This window comes from Perognathus longimembris, chromosome 18, assembly GCF_023159225.1.
Source record: "Perognathus longimembris pacificus isolate PPM17 chromosome 18, ASM2315922v1, whole genome shotgun sequence".
NCBI classification, from domain to species: Eukaryota; Metazoa; Chordata; class Mammalia; order Rodentia; family Heteromyidae; genus Perognathus; species Perognathus longimembris.
In genome coordinates this window covers 41,480,562-41,499,616 of record NC_063178.1, presented here as the reverse complement: position 1 = coordinate 41,499,616, position 19,055 = coordinate 41,480,562, and the positions used below count along the sequence as shown (strand labels likewise).

Below are 19,055 nucleotides of genomic sequence, written 5' to 3'. Positions count from 1 at the left end.
ACTTTTTTGAATGTACTTAATCGCTTTTGTTATATTTATTGTTTTTTGTTTGTTTTTTGTTTTTTTTTTTGGCCAGTCCTGGGCCTTGGACTCAGGGCCTGAGCACTGTCCCTGGCTTCTTCCAGCTCAAGGCTAGCACTCTGCCACTTGAGCCACAGCGCCGCTTCTGGCCGTTTTCTGCATATGTGGTGCTGGGGAATCGAACCTAGGGCCTCGTGTATCCGAGGCAGGCACTCTTGCCACTAGGCTATATCCCCAGCCCAACTTTTGTTATATTTAGAATTTGTTTCTACTTCTACAAAGAGGAATAATGGGAAAAAACTTCCATGGCAAACAAGGTACCAGAGGTGCCTTTAGAACTCGACCATTGGAACAGGTTACACCTGTGCAGGTGAATTTGCTTATTTTCTTCCCCAGAAGCCATCCTGGAGGCCTGCTGCTACATGCTGGTGACCCCGTGTGTTTAGTACACATCTTATATAGCCGAATGGCAGTCCATGGCCCCTTCTTCTCTGAGGTGTATGACACTTTACTGAGCCTTATTTACATACATAACCAAAATCTACAAAGCGTGATAGGAAGAGCCTTTGTTTTGTTTTGTTTTTTGCCAGTCCTGGGCCTTGAACTCAGGGCCTGAGCACTGTCCCTGGCTTCTTTTTGCTCAAGGCTAGCACTCTACCACTTGAGCCACAGCGCCACTTCTGGCCATTTCCTATATATGTGGTGTTGGGGAATCGAACCCAGGGCTTCATGTACACAAGGTGAGCTCTCTACCACTAGGCCATATTCCCAGCCTAGGAAGAGCCTTTGCTTCTGTTCAGTTTTGGTCTCTGAACCCCACTTAGCCGGAACCCACACACGCATTCCAGTGTACCCTCATCCTAGCCCCAGGCCCCGTATTCAGCATCCTCTTCTGAGACCTGGCTCTTCCTTAGGCTTGCAAAGTCTGAGTCTTCTGAAGAACAGAATGTTCTCTCTGAGCAAGTACTGGAGCTGGAGCGTCGGGATGGTGGCAGCCCACGAGCCCTACCTGGTGACAGTGGACGGGACAGATCTGGTGCTGTGGAGCAGGAAGACGCTGGAGCCCTTGTCTGTGTTAAAGGAGCCACACATCAGGAAGATGATCCTCTTGGCAGAGGACCAGGAGGTGTGAGGCGAGTCTTCCTTTGTTGGGTTATTTTTTCGCCATTCTGCTCCGCAGTGCCCCTTTCAGTGTGTCTTTCGAACCATAGGATACTGAGAATCTGTAAGTCTGTCTTTGCAGTTGTCCCATGCCATAATTCAGCAGGCCATATCCCTCATTTTCCCATATTCTGGAAATATAAGAACCTAACACATTTTTCAAGGTGGCCAAATGATGTGGCTTGTGGCAGGACTCTCAGAACTTTTCATATCACAGCACCTTTTGCTTTGCATATTAGCACACTCTAAGGCACTTGGTCTAGCAGCAACGCATATAAGAAAGTTTCTCACTTGGTTTACAAAAGAACCCTACCCCTTGTTTGTTTTTTCATGGAACACATAGCAAGTTACATCTTGGAGGGAACTCGGTGACACTTCTAGGTACAGCTATGTCATTTTCCAAAAATGCTTGGCAACAGGACTGCTTTGAATTGGGGACTATCTGTTTACACACAATGAAATATTTTGGGTCTAGGTCCCAAGTATAGCCACGAAACTCATTTATGTTTCCTATACCCTGCATACACTCCGCCTGAAGCAATCTCAGTGCAATAGTTTGGGCTCTCATTTTTCCCTGTGACCTGTTCCATGAGATCAGGAGTAGAATTTTCTGTTGTAGCTTCAAGCAGGCAACCACAAAATCTCTAGTTTGGGGGTACTAGGGGGTTTTAGACGTTTGGATTAGGGGTACTCACTGTACCCCAGGAAGAGTAGCACTCTCCCATCTGTTGAAGTTGTGTCAGAGCAGTTCAGATGAATCTGCTCAAAGCTGGCTTTACTTATCTTTTTTTCATATAAGCCTTTGGCACAGAGCCCAAAGCATCCAATCTTGGATCATGAGCAGAAAGAGGCGTTCATACCACAGGTGCCAGCGTGTTTGTTGGCAGAAGCAGCCGGCCATGCTCAGGAGGAATAGAAGCCAGAGAGCGTGGTACCTAAGACGCCATCAGCCTCTCCTGGCTCATTCTTGTCTAACGGCCTTGCTTTTTGGCTCACTAGTTGGGTAAGCTTTAGGTATAAGGGTGCATTTCTTATTTAGTAAAGTATGTTAATAAAGTGAATAAACCCTACTTTAATTATTCTAACCCATCTATCCAGCTGCTATAAAGCAGGGGAGAGGCACTAATTGATAACATTCAGTGGTGCAATTTAAGCATCGCAACAAATGAGTGTGTTTTATGCCTTGTCCTAGACCACCACAGAATGAGAGAGCACAGAGCCAGAGAGGGGTCACGGGGCAGAGGGGGGTCATGGGGCAGAGGGGGGTCACATGGCAGAAGGGTGATCACACAGCAGAGAGGGGTCACATGGCAGAGGGGGGTCACATGGCAGAGCCACACAGCAGTGTGAAGGCAACTCGTCCCCATTCCCAGCCAGTGGCCTACTGTATCAGTTTGAACACAGGTCAGGATGTTCAGGTTGGTGTCATTTTCTTCTTATACAGTGGAGTCATGTCCACACACAGCCACAAGCAGGCTTTCTGGAGACGAATGGAGGGTGGGGGTGGAGGAGCACGCGTGGTATGGGCACCATCCTCCACTGATTTGCCAAAGCAACAGTTTGCTCTAGAAGCTGTGGATGTGGAAGCAGCCCCTGCCCCCCTCCCCCCTCTCTTGCTCCCTCCTCCGCTTCCTGTGCTCTGCACCTGGTCCGAGGTCCTCTGTGGAAATGGGACTGGATGCATGCCTCACGAGTCCCTCTGCGGTGGTAAACGAGAGTGTCAGGACGGCTCCGATGAAGAACACTGTTCCCAGCTCTGCCACTGACCAGTTCTGTCACCCTCCCCCGGGTCCCCAGCCTCCTGCCAAGAACATGGTGTGTGGTAAGACTTGCAAGCGTTGACTTAATCCCAGTCACACCCACTCTCCCCAGCTCATCAGCACTAGCAAGAGCCACGTCCTGTCAGAATGCAAGGTGTGAATACCCATGACTCCCACTCAAGCCGTGGGCTTACCTCCTGCCTTCTTGCTCTGTCAGGCTTGCTAAGTGTTTCAGTGTTTGCCTTTCTCTGGGCTGAGCTGCACTTTCCTCCGGAGCTCACTTCTAGCAGTGGGCAGTGGTCTAATGCGTAACCACACACATGGGGCCTCATTTCAATGACTTAGTTAAGTTTCTAGTTTACAAATCGATTCGGTGCTACCATTGGGATCCAATGATTTCAGTTTGATCATGAGATCCCGGAACAAGAGTACGTTGATCGGCAGGTACTGGTGGCTCACTCCTACAATCCTAGTTACTCAGGAGATCTGAGGATCACAGTTCAAAGCCAGCCCACACAGGAAAGTCCATGGGACTTGTATCTAGAATTAACCACCAGAAAAGCAGAAATGGCACTCTGGCTCAAAGTGGTAGAGTGCTAGCCTTTAGCGAAGAGCTCGGGGACAGCACCCAGGCCGAGTTCAAGCCTCATGACTGACAAGAAAGAAAAGTAAACACATGCACAAATAAAACAAAGTTAGTTTATCTAGTATTGAATTTTCCATATGACTGATGCTTCCAGTATCTGGACAGGGTCTTCTGGATGGAAGCAGGTGCATCGCAGAGGAATTGCACTGTGACGGGGATCCGCAGTGCTCAGATGGGTTTGATGAGCTGGGCTGCTGGAAGCCCACCGAAGAATGTTCCCTGCTCTGCGACAACCAAACCCGCTGTGTCCCCAAGGGCTGGCTATGTGATGGGAACCCCGACTGTTCTGACAAAAGCGACGAGCACGGATGCCGTAAGTTCCGCTGGGCTTCCTGGGAGTGTTCGAGCCCCTCTGTATCTGACTCTTCTTATTTGTGGCATTTTACTTTCTGTAAAGATCGTGAATGTGGAGTCAGCAGGTATTGAACAACTGCTCTTGAAAAATTCAAGGCTGGCTTCATGTGAGACATGGGCTGTAATGTTTTTGTTAATCATTAAATAGATCACCCAATTGTATACATCTGTGTTTTGCTTTAAGGATGTCACATACATGTGTATCTCTTGATTCATTAATATTGAACTGAAAAACACTATAACTCATGCTTAATAGCTTATCTGACAAAAATGTGGAGTTTTTTTTCCCCTAAGACCCATCACTTCCTTCCTGTGCTTAGGAGGACTAGACAACACTTCAGTTGTGTAGAGGCCATTTTACACAGCATTATTACCAAACAGTGCAAAAATACCCAAAGTGTGGTCCTAAACAGATTACAAAAGGGACATTTGGTTACCATCTTCTGACACAAGGAGGCTTCATTTGACTCCACCTGGGAACACACACACTGAGTGACTTGAGTAGTTTAGGTACACCTGCAAATGGTCGTGATAGTGCAGTGTATTGATTTGGGGTTACAAAGGAATGTTAGTGAGCAGTTGAATATGAAAATAGGGACCCCACAGATATTGGAGATCCACTGAGGAAAGGATTTGAATTACAGAGTTCTTAGAGATCACACCAAACAACAGCCCTTTTAAAACAAGAATGGAAAAAAAGTCATCAACTATTAAAAAAAATTGCACATCAGGAAGCTGAAACGTGTACTAGAAGGTGGGAGTGATGAGAGGGAAGGGCAGGAATGGAGGGATTTGGGGAGGGAAAGTACAGACACTCAATCCAGTGGACGTGATACAAAAATTGAGAATACAACACTTGAGACTAGGGAAACTGGGAAAAAGGAATAATGATGGGAAGGTAGCGATGGCCACCATGCGTTGTACTCATAACCTGACTTCTGGAATTGGATCTCCTGTGTATGACTACTTGATTAAAACGACTTTTAAAAAGAAAAAGAATGTATATTTCCATGAGTGGAAAACCAGTCTTCTTTCCACAATTATTTCTTGTTGCGTTAGAAGGCCACATCATGAAGAGTTAAATGTTGGCCCTCGGTCTTTTTACATGATGCGCCACCTCCTTGATAGAACATATCTGATTTTTCTTCTTACTAATGAGATATTTCAAAGGCTTGCATTACCTCGTGGGGCCAGGGTAGAAGAGAAGATCTTAAGAATTGAACTGGGTAAAGTGCCAGGGTAGATTTGAATGGGAGGCGGGGCGGGGGGGCTGCATGGCCAGCGTTTTGACTGCACTTGGGTTCAAAGATAGGAGGCAAGAGATACAAGAGCAAAGGAGGGGGGAGTTCAAGGTATCATTTCTTTTTAAATATATGTTTATAGCTTTTCCAAAACCTGACCTTTGCCTCCCTCCCTCCCTCCCTCCCTCCCTCCCTCCCCCTTTTCTTTTCCCTCCCTCTTCCCCTGCTTCCCTCCTCCCCACCTTCTCTCCCGCCTCCTTCCCTCCTTCCCTCCCTCCCTCTCTCCTTCTCTCTTTCCCTCTCTTCCTCTCTCCTTCCCTCCCTCCCTCCCTCTCTCCTTCCCTCCCTCCCTCTCTCCTTCCCTCCCTCCCTCTCTCCTTCCCTCCCTCCCTCTCTCCTTCCCTCCCTTCCTCTCTCCTTCCCTCCCTCCCTCCCTTCCTCCCTCCCTCCCTCCCTCCCTCCCTCCCTCCCTCCCTCCCTCCCTCCCTTTCCGTTTTAATGCTCATCCTGAAGCTTCAACTCAGGGTCTGGGTGCTGTCCTGAGCTTTTCTGTTCAAGGCTAGCACTCTACCACGTAAGCCACAGCTCTACCTCTGGCTTTTGTTGGAAGGGTATTGGAGATAAGAGCCTCATGGACTGACCCACTTGGGCTGGCTCTAACTTTTGGTCCTCAGATCGTAGCCTGCAAAGTAGCTAGGATGACAGGCATGAGCCGCTGCCATTTGCCTCTTCTTTCCCCCTTAAATAAAATCAATCCATCTGTAGGCATTGAGTCCAAGACCCTACATAGCAGGATGTGTTGGCTGTTGTGGACGTTTGTCTTACTTTATAGGTAAAAAATGATCTCAGATGATAGTCCTTACTCTTCCTTTGCCAGGGCTCTTCTGCACCTCTTCCCCTCAATGTCTTTCAAGCCCTGTTTCCTGGGTACACAGAGTGGATTTTGCAGTTGAAATGAGAGCTGATTCCTCGGTGGGAGATGGGATCCTGTGGAGGTCCTTGAACCTCACTCCTGCCTTGCCACCTGCCAGGACTCACTACCCCTTTCCCCCCCTGCCACCTGGGAGGGGCCAAATCGTTTCATCATGGACTTGTGGACTTGTTTCATGCCCATGCGCTTACCTAGGGCTTTACCTTTTTCAGTTCATGAAAAATGCGGCCCCTCTGAATTTCACTGCGAGAATGGCCAGTGCATCTCTTCCTCTCTGCACTGTGATGGCTGGGATTGCAGCCCGGCCCCCAGAGTGCCCGCCCAGGCAGGAGAGCTGCCCAGGGAGTGGAGAATGCGTCCTGATGGGGCGGTTCTGTGATGGAGACCCAGACTGCAGAGACGGCACCGAAGAGAAGGTAGCACATGCATTCTTCAGAAAACTACCTGAGCGTGGTCACCCTCAGCGCCCACAGGAGCCCCGGTGCAGCATCTCTTCGGGAGTCTCGAACCTGGGGCTGCTCAAGTCCTCTGTGTGGAATGCGTGAGATTTATGTGTACCTGTCCACCTCTTGCTTTGCACGTTATTTAAATTATCTGTGATACTTCATACAATGCGCATGCTATGCAACCGATCGAAACACACGCACATTGAACAAAGATGCAGTTTTAATTTTTTCTGTGTGTGTGTGTGTGTGTGTGTGTGTGTGTGTGTGTGTGTGTGCTGGTACTGGAGCTTGGTTTCAGGGCTTCAAGCTATCACTTCACTTTCTCACTCGAGGCGGGCACTCTACCCCTTGAGCTGCCATACCTCCACTTCCAGCTTTTTGCTGGCTAATTGGAGATCAATGTCTCGTGGAGCTTTTCTCTTGGCTAATGCCAAACCCGGCTCCTCAGCTCTTGGCCTCTTGAGTAGCTGGAGTTACAGGCCTGAGCCACCAGCTCCTGGCGTTCAGATCGTTTTGCTCCGTGGTCAGAGCCACCTCTGTGGCTGCACAAGGCATGGAGAGCTCATTGCGGGTCACAGACATACCACACGCTTCCTCTAGAAACACCAAGAAAGCACTAGAAAAAACACATGAATATAATCATGGTCCAGAAAGCTGCTCCTAGCTGCATTGGACACAGATCTATTTATAGGAGGCTGCTGAAAGTCAAACTGTGACCAGCTATTTCCATTGTAGGAGCAGGCTTACCAGAGTTGGACCGTGATAGCTGTGTCTTCCACGTCCTGTTGGAACATGTGCTTTGAAGAGCTGAACAGCTTACTTGGTGGGCACCGTGGCATTTACAAAAGCTGCCGCAACACCTACGGTGCATCCTGGACTTGAACCCACTGCTAGCATGTGACCTGAAATCACTCAGTATGGAGGGGTCATGAGTTTATCCAAAAGAGCAAGCAGGTGTATCCATGTGCCTCCCCTCTTCTGAGTACTTGCGAGGAGATGATGGTTCATTTGCTGGGGTCTGTGTTGGACATGGCAGGTTAGTGTTTGTAATGTAGAGTTTTGCTTTTGTTTCCTCGATGTAATCGCAGTTCCTCAGTAGGTTAGTTATGATAGATACGTGTGTGTGTGTGTATAATGTTTCATCCTAGTTTTTCATCTGCGTTGGCATCGTATAGAACCCATAGCCCGGTGGTGGGAAGTGTCTTACCATGTGTTTCAGCCCCCCTTCTCCCCCCCCCACCCCCAGACAACCGAGGGGGGCTGCTGACCGGGGCTGTGTCTCCCCAGGACTGTGGCTCTGCACTGGCTCCTTGTGGCCCTCAGCCATGGCCCTGCAACGGGCGGAGGGACTGTGGGGACACGTGTGAGTGCCGGGCAAAGAGGGGACCTGCCACCCTTCCTGCCCCGTGGGGGAGGGGGGGTCTGGACTCCCCAAGGGGAGGCCCCATGGGGAGGCTGGCGGGGGGAGGGCGGGATGATCACTGTCCAAGTCGAGGGTTCCCCCCCTTGCAGGCCTCCCGCAGAGGTGCCAGGGCTCTGAGTTCCAGTGCGACGCCCCTGCCTGCTTCCCCCTCCCCCTGGTGTGAGACAGGAAGGAGGACTTCGTCCCCCGACGGGTCGGATGAGGGCGGAAGGTACGCCTTGATGGAGTGCGCCCCAGGACAGTGCTCCAATGCCTGCTACCAGTCCCTTGCTGGGCCTGTGAGTCACTCCCGCCTCTGTGCTTTCCCGGGGGAAGGGGGCCGCACATTCAAATAACTCCCTGTCCTCCCCAGGGCAGCACAGGACAGAGTTGTCCTGACCCCTTGCCGGGGTGGGCTCGAGCCTCTCCTGCTCCTGGTGTACCCCAGGTAGCTCCCCACTCGCTCCCAGTGCCTGGGGAAGCTATCCCACACCTATGGTGATGTGTGGGTCACCCTGGGGGTACTTGGAGAAAGGCCGTGAAACATCTGGAAAGCCCAGTGTCTTCCCCAGGTTGCAGATCTGGAAGGTGACTCTCCACTTCCCAGCCGTGCTCCATGTGAACCCCCTCTGCCCTGACCCTGGCTGGCCATAGTGACCGAATGCAATGAACTACCATGTCACAAGCAAGCCCAGGAAAGGGTTCTACTCCTGGGTTAGACCAGCATCTCCTGGCAAGTGGCCAGGCCCATGAAGACCACATCTGGATCTTCTCACTGACCCCGCCGGGGCTCCGGGCACCCTGTGCTGGGCCTGGTCACCCTGCGCTGGGCCTGGTTACCCTCACTGACTCAGGACCCGTGCTGGTGTACAGGAGGCTGGCGGGCGAGTAACAGAGGTGACCAGTGAAGTGACTACAAGACAAGCGGACTCTGAACAGTAGTGGCATCAGCGGGGAATCCACCCCCTGTGCATCGCCCACATCTGTCATCGCTGGCTCTGGGAAATGTCAGTGTCTTCTCGTGTATCTCCAGGTGTGTGCATGTGAGCCAGGCTTCGAGCTGGATGGCAGTGGTGCGATCTGTCGGGATATGCATGAGTGCGTGGAGCCAGGCAGACGGCCTTGGAGTCAGATCTGCATCAATACCGATGGCTCTCTTATGTCTGCACCTGTCACCCCGGCTACTGGCTGGAGCCCAACAGCCACACCTGTAAAGCAGTCGGTATGCTGCTCACGTGCTCTGAGTTCTAAGGCCTCTGGCCACACCAGAACATTCTTTCTTCCTTACCTTTTAATGCTCCTGCCACTTGCTTGTTTTTAGAGAAAGCCTAGCACATCCCCAGAGCCTACCTTCCAGATCTGTGTCTCTAGTATCATGGGGTTACTGTAATGAAAACATAACTCTGAGCTCTGAATCCATGACTCGACCTTCGATTGTCTGGTCAGATATTACTTTTCTACCTTCCTTCCCCTAAATATTAATTTCAAATACTTTCCACTGAAGCTTTGTTTTAATCCCTTTATTTTATGTAACATTCAACTATGGTTGCGATTCCAATCGTTATATTACAGAGAACTACTCTGACTTCAGCTAGTTACTATTTTAGTCCTTCCAGTGAGAAAAAAGTGACTTTTGTGTCCTTGTATTTCTTTGCCAGGGCTGGGCTCCTGCTGGGCTAGATTTACCTCCCCTGGTTCGGGGATGCTAAGCTTACTCCCTTATCAGTGCTCCCCTTTTCACCCTCTCCCCTGGGCACCCGACCCTTGGGCGGCCAAGGTGGAGCAAAGGGACATGGGCAAGCCTAAGGTGACGTGGCCGAACGAGAGTCTGTTTTCCTCCCTCCTTACCCACCAAGGAAGCCAGGTGCACATGGATCTCGGAGACGCTTCGGAGAGCAATCTGGTTTATTTGGGAGGGGCTCACAGTAATATAATGATGACGAGGATTGAGAAGGAGCTGGCGATAGGCTGGCAAGCTTGTCTGTCCAAGAGCAGCTCCCAAGGACCTCCCGCATGGGCTAACGTCACTTCCCACAGTACCGCCCTGTGGGTAAAGCCCGTGAAAAGGGAACACACGTGCTGGCTGGTGCAAGGTGAGGGATGGTCTCAAAGCTATCCCTGCTGGTTCCGGACCCAGAAGGAGATAGGTGTGGCTCACTTCCATACTGCCCCAGGGCTAGGGGAAGGGCAGCGTCTCTCATCGCCCTTCCCCACTCAGGGCCAAGCAGAATCCCAACAGGCTCCACTGTCTACTCTATGACTCTGTTGAAGGCAATTCTTATTTGACAGGTTCTGAGCCAATCCTACTTGTTGCAATTCAGTTTAACCTATTTGTATGGGTTGAGAAGCTTGAAAGAAGATATTCTGGCAACTACCAATAACAACTTGATGATTGTCTCTGTTGACTATGACTTAGTGGATCAGAAAGTCTTCTGGGCTGACCTGAATGCAGAAAGTATAAGGTGGATAAGTATGAACACAAAGATGAAAGGAACTGTGGCAAAACAGTATGCATTCCACTTTGTCAGCCTCTAATCTACCTTTATTAAAAGCACATAACATAATAAAACCAGTGGCTATTAGCATTCTGAACATTGGCAGATTCTATCTAGCCTTGAGTCTTTCTAGTTGACAAGAGGTATAAAGCTATGTTATCTTTCTGCCAATGTACTGGCCACCAGCCACTGTTCATAATGCTGTTCTGCCTGTCTATTAGAACGTCTTAGCCTCGAGGACATCTAGAAATGCACACAGCTGTTGGAAAGTGAATTCATATGGCATGCAAGCCTACAGCCTAGGAGCTCAAACACAGAAAAGCTATAAAATATCCACCTGGGCCTCATCATCCCAGCTGTTCCTGAGTTAGAGATTAAGAATAGTTTTGGTTTAAGGCCAGCCTGAGCAAGAAAGTTCATGATGCCACTTCTCAACCAATAAGCTGGGCACAGCATTTCATGCCTGTCACCTCGCTATGTGGGAGGATGAGTCAGTCACTCGTGAATCATGGGTCAGGATGGCCCGGGTCAGAGCTTCAGATCCTACTGGAAAAGAAATAACAAAAGCCCAAAGACCTATGGGTATGGCTAGAGTTGTAGAGTGGCTGTTTAGCAAGGACAAAGTGCAGAATATGAATCCCAGTGTGTGTGCCTGTGTGTGTGTGCACGCATGTATGAATGGATGCACACACACACAAATAGCATAAGTACACCTATTGAATTTTTTTTTAGGGATAAAACCAGACTGTATCGCAATTGACTGGATTGGAAGGAATCTTTACTGGACTGATGGAACAGCTGGCCAGATTTTGGCCATTCAGCTCTTTGCTGTCTGGAGCAGAAAATCTGAGTACACAATTGTTCTGGAAGATGACTTGACTCAACCCCAGGCTTTGGCTTTGTGTCCCCTCAGTGGGTGAGTCAAGGTGTTAAAACTCTGGTCAACATCTTAGTTTTTCTGCTTTCTCATGTGGTCAACATCTATAAGTTGGCTCTTCTTCCTTAGTTCTATTTTACTTGTGGGAATTCTCTTGATCTAGAAGAATGAATAGGAAATTTAGCTGACTTTAATGGTATTAAGATGTGAGTCAACTGTAACACAGTTGCCTAAAACCCACCTGGGACAGGTTCTTTATACCATTAACATGAGAAATTAGTGTGACACTCCTGGTGGTCCACTTACACTTTCTGCCACTTTGGTAACTAAATACACCTCAGTGGTGCAGTTATGATGGCTTTAAAATGAGAAGGGAATAGAAAGTGAAAGTAAAGGGAAGATATAAGTTTTGACAACACAGGTTGGAGTTCTTTTGAGTCTTTTGTCTGCAAAGGAAGTTAAGGTTAACACTCCATTCCCTCACAGAGATAACCATATGTGCCTCAAATGTATGAAAATGATACAGGAATCCTAGGATCCAAAGACAGCCCACATTTGGTACCTTGAAATGAATTCAATTAGGAATGGATCAACAAGGTCCTTGGGAAACTAAAGGGAGTTTTTTTTTGATATATCTAATGGCATATAGTCAAGAATAAAGTCTGAACCCAGACACTGGTAGATTCCGCCTATAATTCTAGGAAGGTGAGATCTAGGATGAAGGTTCAAAGCCAACCCAGGCAGCCAAACCCAAAATATTACTATCTCCAATTAGCCAGAAAAAGGCCAGAGTGGAGGTATGGCTTAAGTGGTAGAGTGCCAGACTTCATAGGAAAAATCTAAAGGAGCGTGAGAGGAGATGATGAGGCTAAGCCCCACTACCAGTGCCAAAAATAATTTAATGAGGTCTGAGGCTCACTTCAGCACATAGAGCTTGCCTACTTATAAGGAAGAAAAAAAAATGTAGTCAGGTTCCCTGGGTATTTTCTAGCTGGAGACAAATATATTCCAAGTATTTTTGTACAGTTGTCATTACAGATTGTTTATCCTCATGAAAGGATTAAACAATGACCATCAAATTTCAAGAAAAGCTTCTTTTAATATACTTAGGGAACAGATTAACATTTGAGGAAACATAATTGGACATTGGTATTCTTTTTCAGTGAAGTGATGCACTATCTTAAAGTGGAGTCCTCTTCACACAGATTGATGTACTGGACAGGAAGTGGGGACGAACCTCGAATTGCACAAGCTGGGATGGATGGTAGCAGGAGGAAAGTACTCATTGGTCAAGGTCTTGGCTGGCCAACGAGCCTAGCGCTGGACCAGTTAAGCTGGAGGATATTCTGGTCTGATGACTAATTCCATTGTATTGGCTTTGCCAACCTGGATGGGACTGGTGTGCGTGTAAGTGTCTTTCTGGCCTTCAACTCGTGTACACTGTCCCGTGTCTCTTACAAAAGCTACCCCAGAAAGCTCGCCTTTGCCCTTGCAGGTGATATGGCTGGCACAGACGAGGAGCCCGTTCGCAGTGGCTGTGTTTGAAGACGAGGTCTTCTGGACTGAGCCAAAGGCAGGAATGGTAGGGCACATGGAGAAGGTGACGGCCAGAAACAGGGCTATGCTCATCAAGCGATCTGAGCCACCCCATGGACTCAAGGTATGCAGGGCTTCCCAAGCCGTCCTGGCGTTCTCTCTGGAATGCACCCGGGCAAGCTGCCTGGCACCCACCCCAGCGGTAGCCACCCATTCTCCCTCAGAAGCAAGAGCTGAGCTGAGGATGTGGCTGAGTGGTGGAGGGGCAGGGGCTCTGTCAGCACCAGGGTACCCTGCATTCAGTTCCCAGCACTGCAGAAGGAAAGCCGTGTCCTGTGTTCAAGGCGCTCGCTCCTTTCCTGCAGATCATGCACGCCGTGCTCCAGCCCTGCTCGCCCAGCCCTTGTCTGGATGCGGGCTGTTCCCACTTGTGCCTCCTGAGCCCACGAGCCCAGGGCCGCTGCTGCTGTCTGGTCGGCCTCCGGCTGGCAGATGATGGAGTCACCTGTGTCTCGCCCCACACTCTGCATTCGTGCTTCTGGCCTTGCCCACCATTATCATGCAGGTACTGTTCTGGAACCTTCCTCGTACTGTATGTCTGTGCTTGGTATATGTCCTGTTTCAGACTTCCAGTATTTGAATTTTCCATGGACAGCAGCGTATGCTAGGGGCTCTTTTCCTTGGCATGTTCTACAAATACAGTGACACATTAATCATTTCCTCTGTGCTGGGTGCCACCGTAACTTCCATAAAGTATCCTGGCCATGCTAAAAGAACTAGCAACATCAATATTTATTTAAATAAGTAAATGAAACCAGAGCTACTTTAAGTCTGGCAAGACATGTTCACACCCTAGAACACAGTGAAGTTAGGGCTCCTGAGGTGTGTTTGCCTTTGCTTGGTTGTACAAGTACCTAGCTCAGGAAATAAAGTCACTGCAAATACCAGTGGCTATGCTGGGTTTCAGGCTGGCATACATCAAAGTGTGTTTGTGAGGAAACTTGCTTTAAATTAATAGGAGGAAAAAAGGTACAAACAAGCAGGTTACCCCCCTCTTTTACTATCTAGAAGACTTGTAAACTTTGGCATTTTAAAAAGGCAAACAAAAGTTTTTGATGCCAGATTGACTTCAGCATCAGTAAGGTATTAATTAATGGAGTCTTAGTTTAAAAAGAAGGCTTTGGTGGCTCACCTATAAACTCATTGCTAAGGAAGTAAGGTAAGAGGACCCTAGGTTTGAGACCAACCAGGGCTACACAATGAGACATAGATAGATAGGTAGATAAATAGGTAGATACAGATGGATAAAATGCATATGGATATCTATACATATAGCTAGACATGTCTATCTTTAGCATTTTATTTATCTATCATCTATCTTCCTACGTAGATATATATGTATCATTTATTTTTTAATGGCTTTTTAAATTTTGTACTAAGATTTGAGCTCAGAGCCTCACACCTACTAGTCCAGCAAGCATTCTCCCATGGAACTATGCCTCTAAATTTTTTGCAAGGCTAGCCTCAGACCAGATTCTCCCTTCTCCACTGGGATCACAGAGAAACCCCACCAGGCCCAGCTTAGTTTGTGAAGGATCTTACTAGGTTTTGTCCACACCTGTCCTGAACATCCATCTTCTCATCCTTTTCTCCCTTTCGGCTGGGATTATAGGCATCTACCACCGGTGATACACAGTGAAGGAGGGCTTTTTAACAGGGAGCAATTCTTTTTTTTTTTTTTTTTTTTTGGCCAGTCCTGGGCCTTGGACTCAGGGCCTGAGTACTGTCCCTGGCTTCTTCCCGCTCAAGGCTAGCACTCTGCCACTTGAGCCACAGCGCCGCTTCTGGCCGTTTTCTGTATATGTGGTGCTGGGGAATCGAACCTAGGGCCTCGTGTATCCGAGGCAGGCACTCTTGCCACTAGGCTATATCCCCAGCCCAAGGGAGCAATTCTTGACAAAGATTTTGAGATTCTAGAAATTGCTACTGCTTAACGCTGCAGGAAGAGGGCAACACAACTGCTCTCTACTTCCAGATGATAGAATATCTGGAAAATCTGACCTTAAGATTCCAATACAGCAATACAAGACTAAGATGAAGAACTAGACTACGTTCAACCAGAGCCACTTACCTATTTTTTTTTCCTATAGATCTATCTGGAAAGTCTCAAAACTTCACCCCAACGAGCAACTCTGCCGCAGCACAGAACGCTCCCATTTACCAGTGTGAACCGCTGGCCTCCCTGGATTATCTGGTCCAGGAAAAGGCTCTTTACCTGTCAGAGCTGAATAATGGTGCCGTCAGGCTCCTGAGGCTCATGGACTCGGGGGCGCTTTTTTTTTTTTTTTTTTTTTTTGCCAGTCCTAGGGCTTGAACTCAGGGCTTGAGTACTTTCCCTGGCTTCTTTTTGCTCAAGGCTAGCACTCTGCCACTTGAGCCACAGCGCTCCTTCTGGCCATTTTGTATATATGTGGTGCTGAGGAATCAAACCTAGGGCTTTGTGCATAAGAGGCAAGCACTCTTGCCACTAGGCCATATCCCCAGCCCATCGGGGGCGCTTTCTTGGAGGAAAGTCTTGTCTCTGGAGGGGGTTGTGACCGACCTCGCTGTGGACTGGATGAGTGGGAACATCTATTGGATTGACAGTGAGGCTCCCTGCATCCACATGGCTTCCCCCCAAGCCCAGTACCCCGGGGTGCTGCTAAGCGACTGCCTGTACCAGCCCACTTCCATCACGCTGCACCCGCCCTCCACGGTCATGTGCTTTGTGGGCACGGGTGCCCAGGGCAGGGGCTGGCCTGGCTCCAGCATTGAGTGCGCCTCCATGGATGGCGGCGGCAGGAGAGTGCTGTGGCGGAAATCCCAGGCGCCCGTAGGCCTGGCCTTTATGGATTCTGGAGCCTGGCTGTACTGGGCAGACGCTGGTGAGCCACTGTTGTTCCTGCATCGGGGGATGGGAGGCCAGGAGAGAGAGACGGTCAGCTCACTGCTCTCCAGACAGAGCTGCAGAGAGCACTGGGGTCTGTGCTTGCATTCTAAAACAATATGATCTTTCCTGGCTGTAAGTAGTGTCCTGAGAGCCCAAGGAGACACGCCATGGCCCCTTTGGTGAAGCATAAATTTGGAGAACTTAAGAAATACGCATGAACAAATCTGTGTTTCAATCACTTTTAGAGGGAGAGGAAGTTTGGGTGGGTTTCTTCTCCCCCCACCCCTCCATTAAATTGTCTCTTCAAAATGACTGCAGCTGACCTGGCTTTGGTGATACTCGAACTCCATCATGGGAGAGAAGCTCAGGCCAGAGCCCCAGGGCATCACGCCACTGACAAGCTAAGTGAAACTAGCGAACCCTCTCTTCCTAGGGCAAGGGTTCATAGAGAGCATTCAGCCGGACGGCTCTGGACACAGAGTGGAGCACCGCAGAATTCAGGGCCTCAGCCTCTTCACGTGTGGTCAAGGCATGCTGTTCTGGACAACCGCGGATGACAGTGAGTCTGCAGCAGATAGATATCTGACTGGACTGAACTTACACCTAGAAATCCTCTGCTGCTGCTGCTAGCACTAGCACTTGTCCTGGGCAATGTCTTGCTTTGGAGATATATATTCCTAACCTAAATAATAATGTGTAACCATGATTTAGTCATGTGTGTGGAGCTTTAATTTATTCTGTGGCTCTTTTACGCCATTTGGATTTACACTAAGGGCTTCATGTCCACTGTGATATTTTATATTTTAAAATGTCTGGCTTTCATATGAAGCTCCCTGCTTTTCAGACACCATGGCTGGATGGCTCTGGGACAAAGTGCATGAGACAATGAACTTATAAGGAGAAAAGACTTATTTGGACTGGCCGCATACCTTCTGATCCAGTCACTTGGCCCCACTGAGGCTGGGCCCATGTTGGGGAGAGATGTCTTGGTGGTAACGAGCGGTGAAGGAAGCTGTTCATATCTCATGGAGTTCATCCTAATGATCTCCATTTCTTAAAGAACTTAATTTGTGACTTATAGAGCCATTATAATATATGCCTTGGTTTAAAAAAAAAACAGTGCATACTTTGATTTTGAAATGGATTGGTTGGTCAGTAAAATACAATGGTCCTGAAACCTATGCATTTGCCCTTAAAATATACAGTTATGTGTGTATAAACCTGTACTGCTCTTCCTGTTTGACCACAAATAATGATTGTGGTTGTAATTTCATAAACTCAAATCCCTTGGCTAAGATAATTGAAAGTCGTACTCTTCTGAAGGAGTTAACTGACGCCATATACCTTGTTGTATTTGCAGGTACAACCTATTCACCATCACTACCTAAAGTGCCAGAGGGTCTCCCACAGTCGCCTTAAACCAAATTTACCACATCTGCATACCCAGACCCAGAAGAAAGGAGATACCCAGCCGGGAAAACCCTAACCTCCCTGAGGTCTGCGTGCCCTAGAAAGACCCCCAACACGAAGGGAAAGGAGGGGTGTGTTCACCCCGAGGATGCACAGAGGGCAAAGCACCCACCCTGTAGCAGCGGCTTCTGCGGAGGGCAGGGCGTGTGCACACTGGAAGGTAATCTGAGACGATGCAGCTGCCGGATGAGTACGGAGGGCAGGTGTGCGAGGAGTGGGTGCGGGGACTAGTTTCTGGCTACGTGGCTCTCGCGGTCGCCATCGCCCTCTCCTTGTGGCCTTGGGCGCGCTGGTTCACTGCAGAAGAAAACGGAAATTGAAAAGGTGAGCCCCCACTCACCCGAGCCACGCCTGGTGCCCGCCGGCATCACGGGCCTCACCGGCCTCACACTGGCGGCGGCGGGCACGCTGTCCTTGGGGACTGCGCTGCCCGCCCAGGCCAGCCCCGTCTGCGCGCAGGCCGGCTACGCCTTGGTGCTCGGCCGCCTGGCCACAGCAGCAGCGTGGGATCCGTGAAGATGACTGCAGGTTCCGGGCGTTGGCTGTGCGCAGGCCTGGGCTTGAGCTGGCAGGTTCGAATATGCTCTCCAGGAGGGTGCTCTCCTTGGTGCGGCCACTGGAACCGCAACTCCCCATTGGTCTTCCCGGCGGTAAAGCAGGGCTCGCAGGCTCCCTGCTGGGTCGACCTTGGAGCCTGGATCCTCAGACCTCGCAGCCCCTGGGTCCTGAGCCCCCGGCCATCGCCATCAGCGACCCTGGCGTCTGCTGGGGCCTCGCGGCGGGGACTGCGCTGGGTCCTGGTCCCGGCTCTCCCTCCGTTGGACCGCGGGGAGCAGGGAGCTGCGCCCAGCGGTCGGACAAGGGGCCCGCACCGGGGGAGAGAACCGCGGGCAAGGCGCGGGAGAGGCGGCCCGGGACCCGCTGCCCGGGACCGGGAGTCTGGGACGGAGCCGGGTTCGGGAGGCCAGGGTCGGGGGACCGGGGTCGGGGGGCCGGGCCGGGTCCAGTCTACAGGTCCGAGTCACAGGGAAGGGGGGGTTCTACGCCGCCTGCGCCACAGGGCCGCGTGGTGCGGGAGAAAGCGCCCCGGGAGGCTGGCTTGCGGGGCGGGTGCTCCCCATGGAGCACGTCAGAGGGGTTGGTGTAGGCGCAGGGCCCGGGCCACAGAAATGGGGAAGCCCACGCGGGGCGCGGCGCCAGCGCGGGCAGGGTCGCAGGCGGGGGGCGCGGGCCACTCCACGCACACCGCGCACAGGCTGGCGTGGTGCGGGCCGGCGGGGGGCGCCTTGCGGTGGCGGCGGTGGGTGGCACACCAGGGCGCCCAGCTCAGGGCCAGCGCCGCACCTCCCAGCAGCAGCAGGCAGCTGCGCAGGCAGCCGAGCACCCGGGCATAGCCGGTCTGCGTGGAGATGGGGCTGGTAGGGGCGGGCAGCACCGTGCGGTCCCCGAGCACGTGCGTGTATCACGAGGCAGCCGTCAAGCCCAGCGCACCCGCCCCTGCCCGCGCGAGGCCAACGAGGCCGGCGGGGCGCCAAGCGCGGATCGGGCCACTAGCAGCTTGCGCCCAGAGCGGCCTGCAACAGCCCCCGCGGGGCAGCCTCCAGTAAGGCCAGCATCAGCACGCACGCCGCTGGCACCGGCTGCGCCTCCCGGTAGCCCCAGGCGTCCGGGCTGCCCTCAGCAGCGCTCGCGGCCGCTGCCCTCGTGGCACAGGTCCCACAGGCCCTGGAACAGCACCATGTCGACCTGCTCATCCAGGAAGCCCGACAGCCGCCGCCGGCCCCGG

At 50.8% G+C, this 19,055-nt stretch overlaps 2 pseudogenes; one reads left to right on the top strand and one right to left on the bottom strand.

Moving 5' to 3' along the window:
* Nucleotides 1-17,218, top strand: part of LOC125366980 — a 39,959-nt pseudogene extending 22,741 nt beyond the window's left edge.
* A 753-nt stretch (nucleotides 17,219-17,971) lies between these two features.
* Nucleotides 17,972-18,731, bottom strand: LOC125366979 (annotated as a pseudogene).
* Between the last annotated feature and the right edge of the window lie 324 nt (nucleotides 18,732-19,055).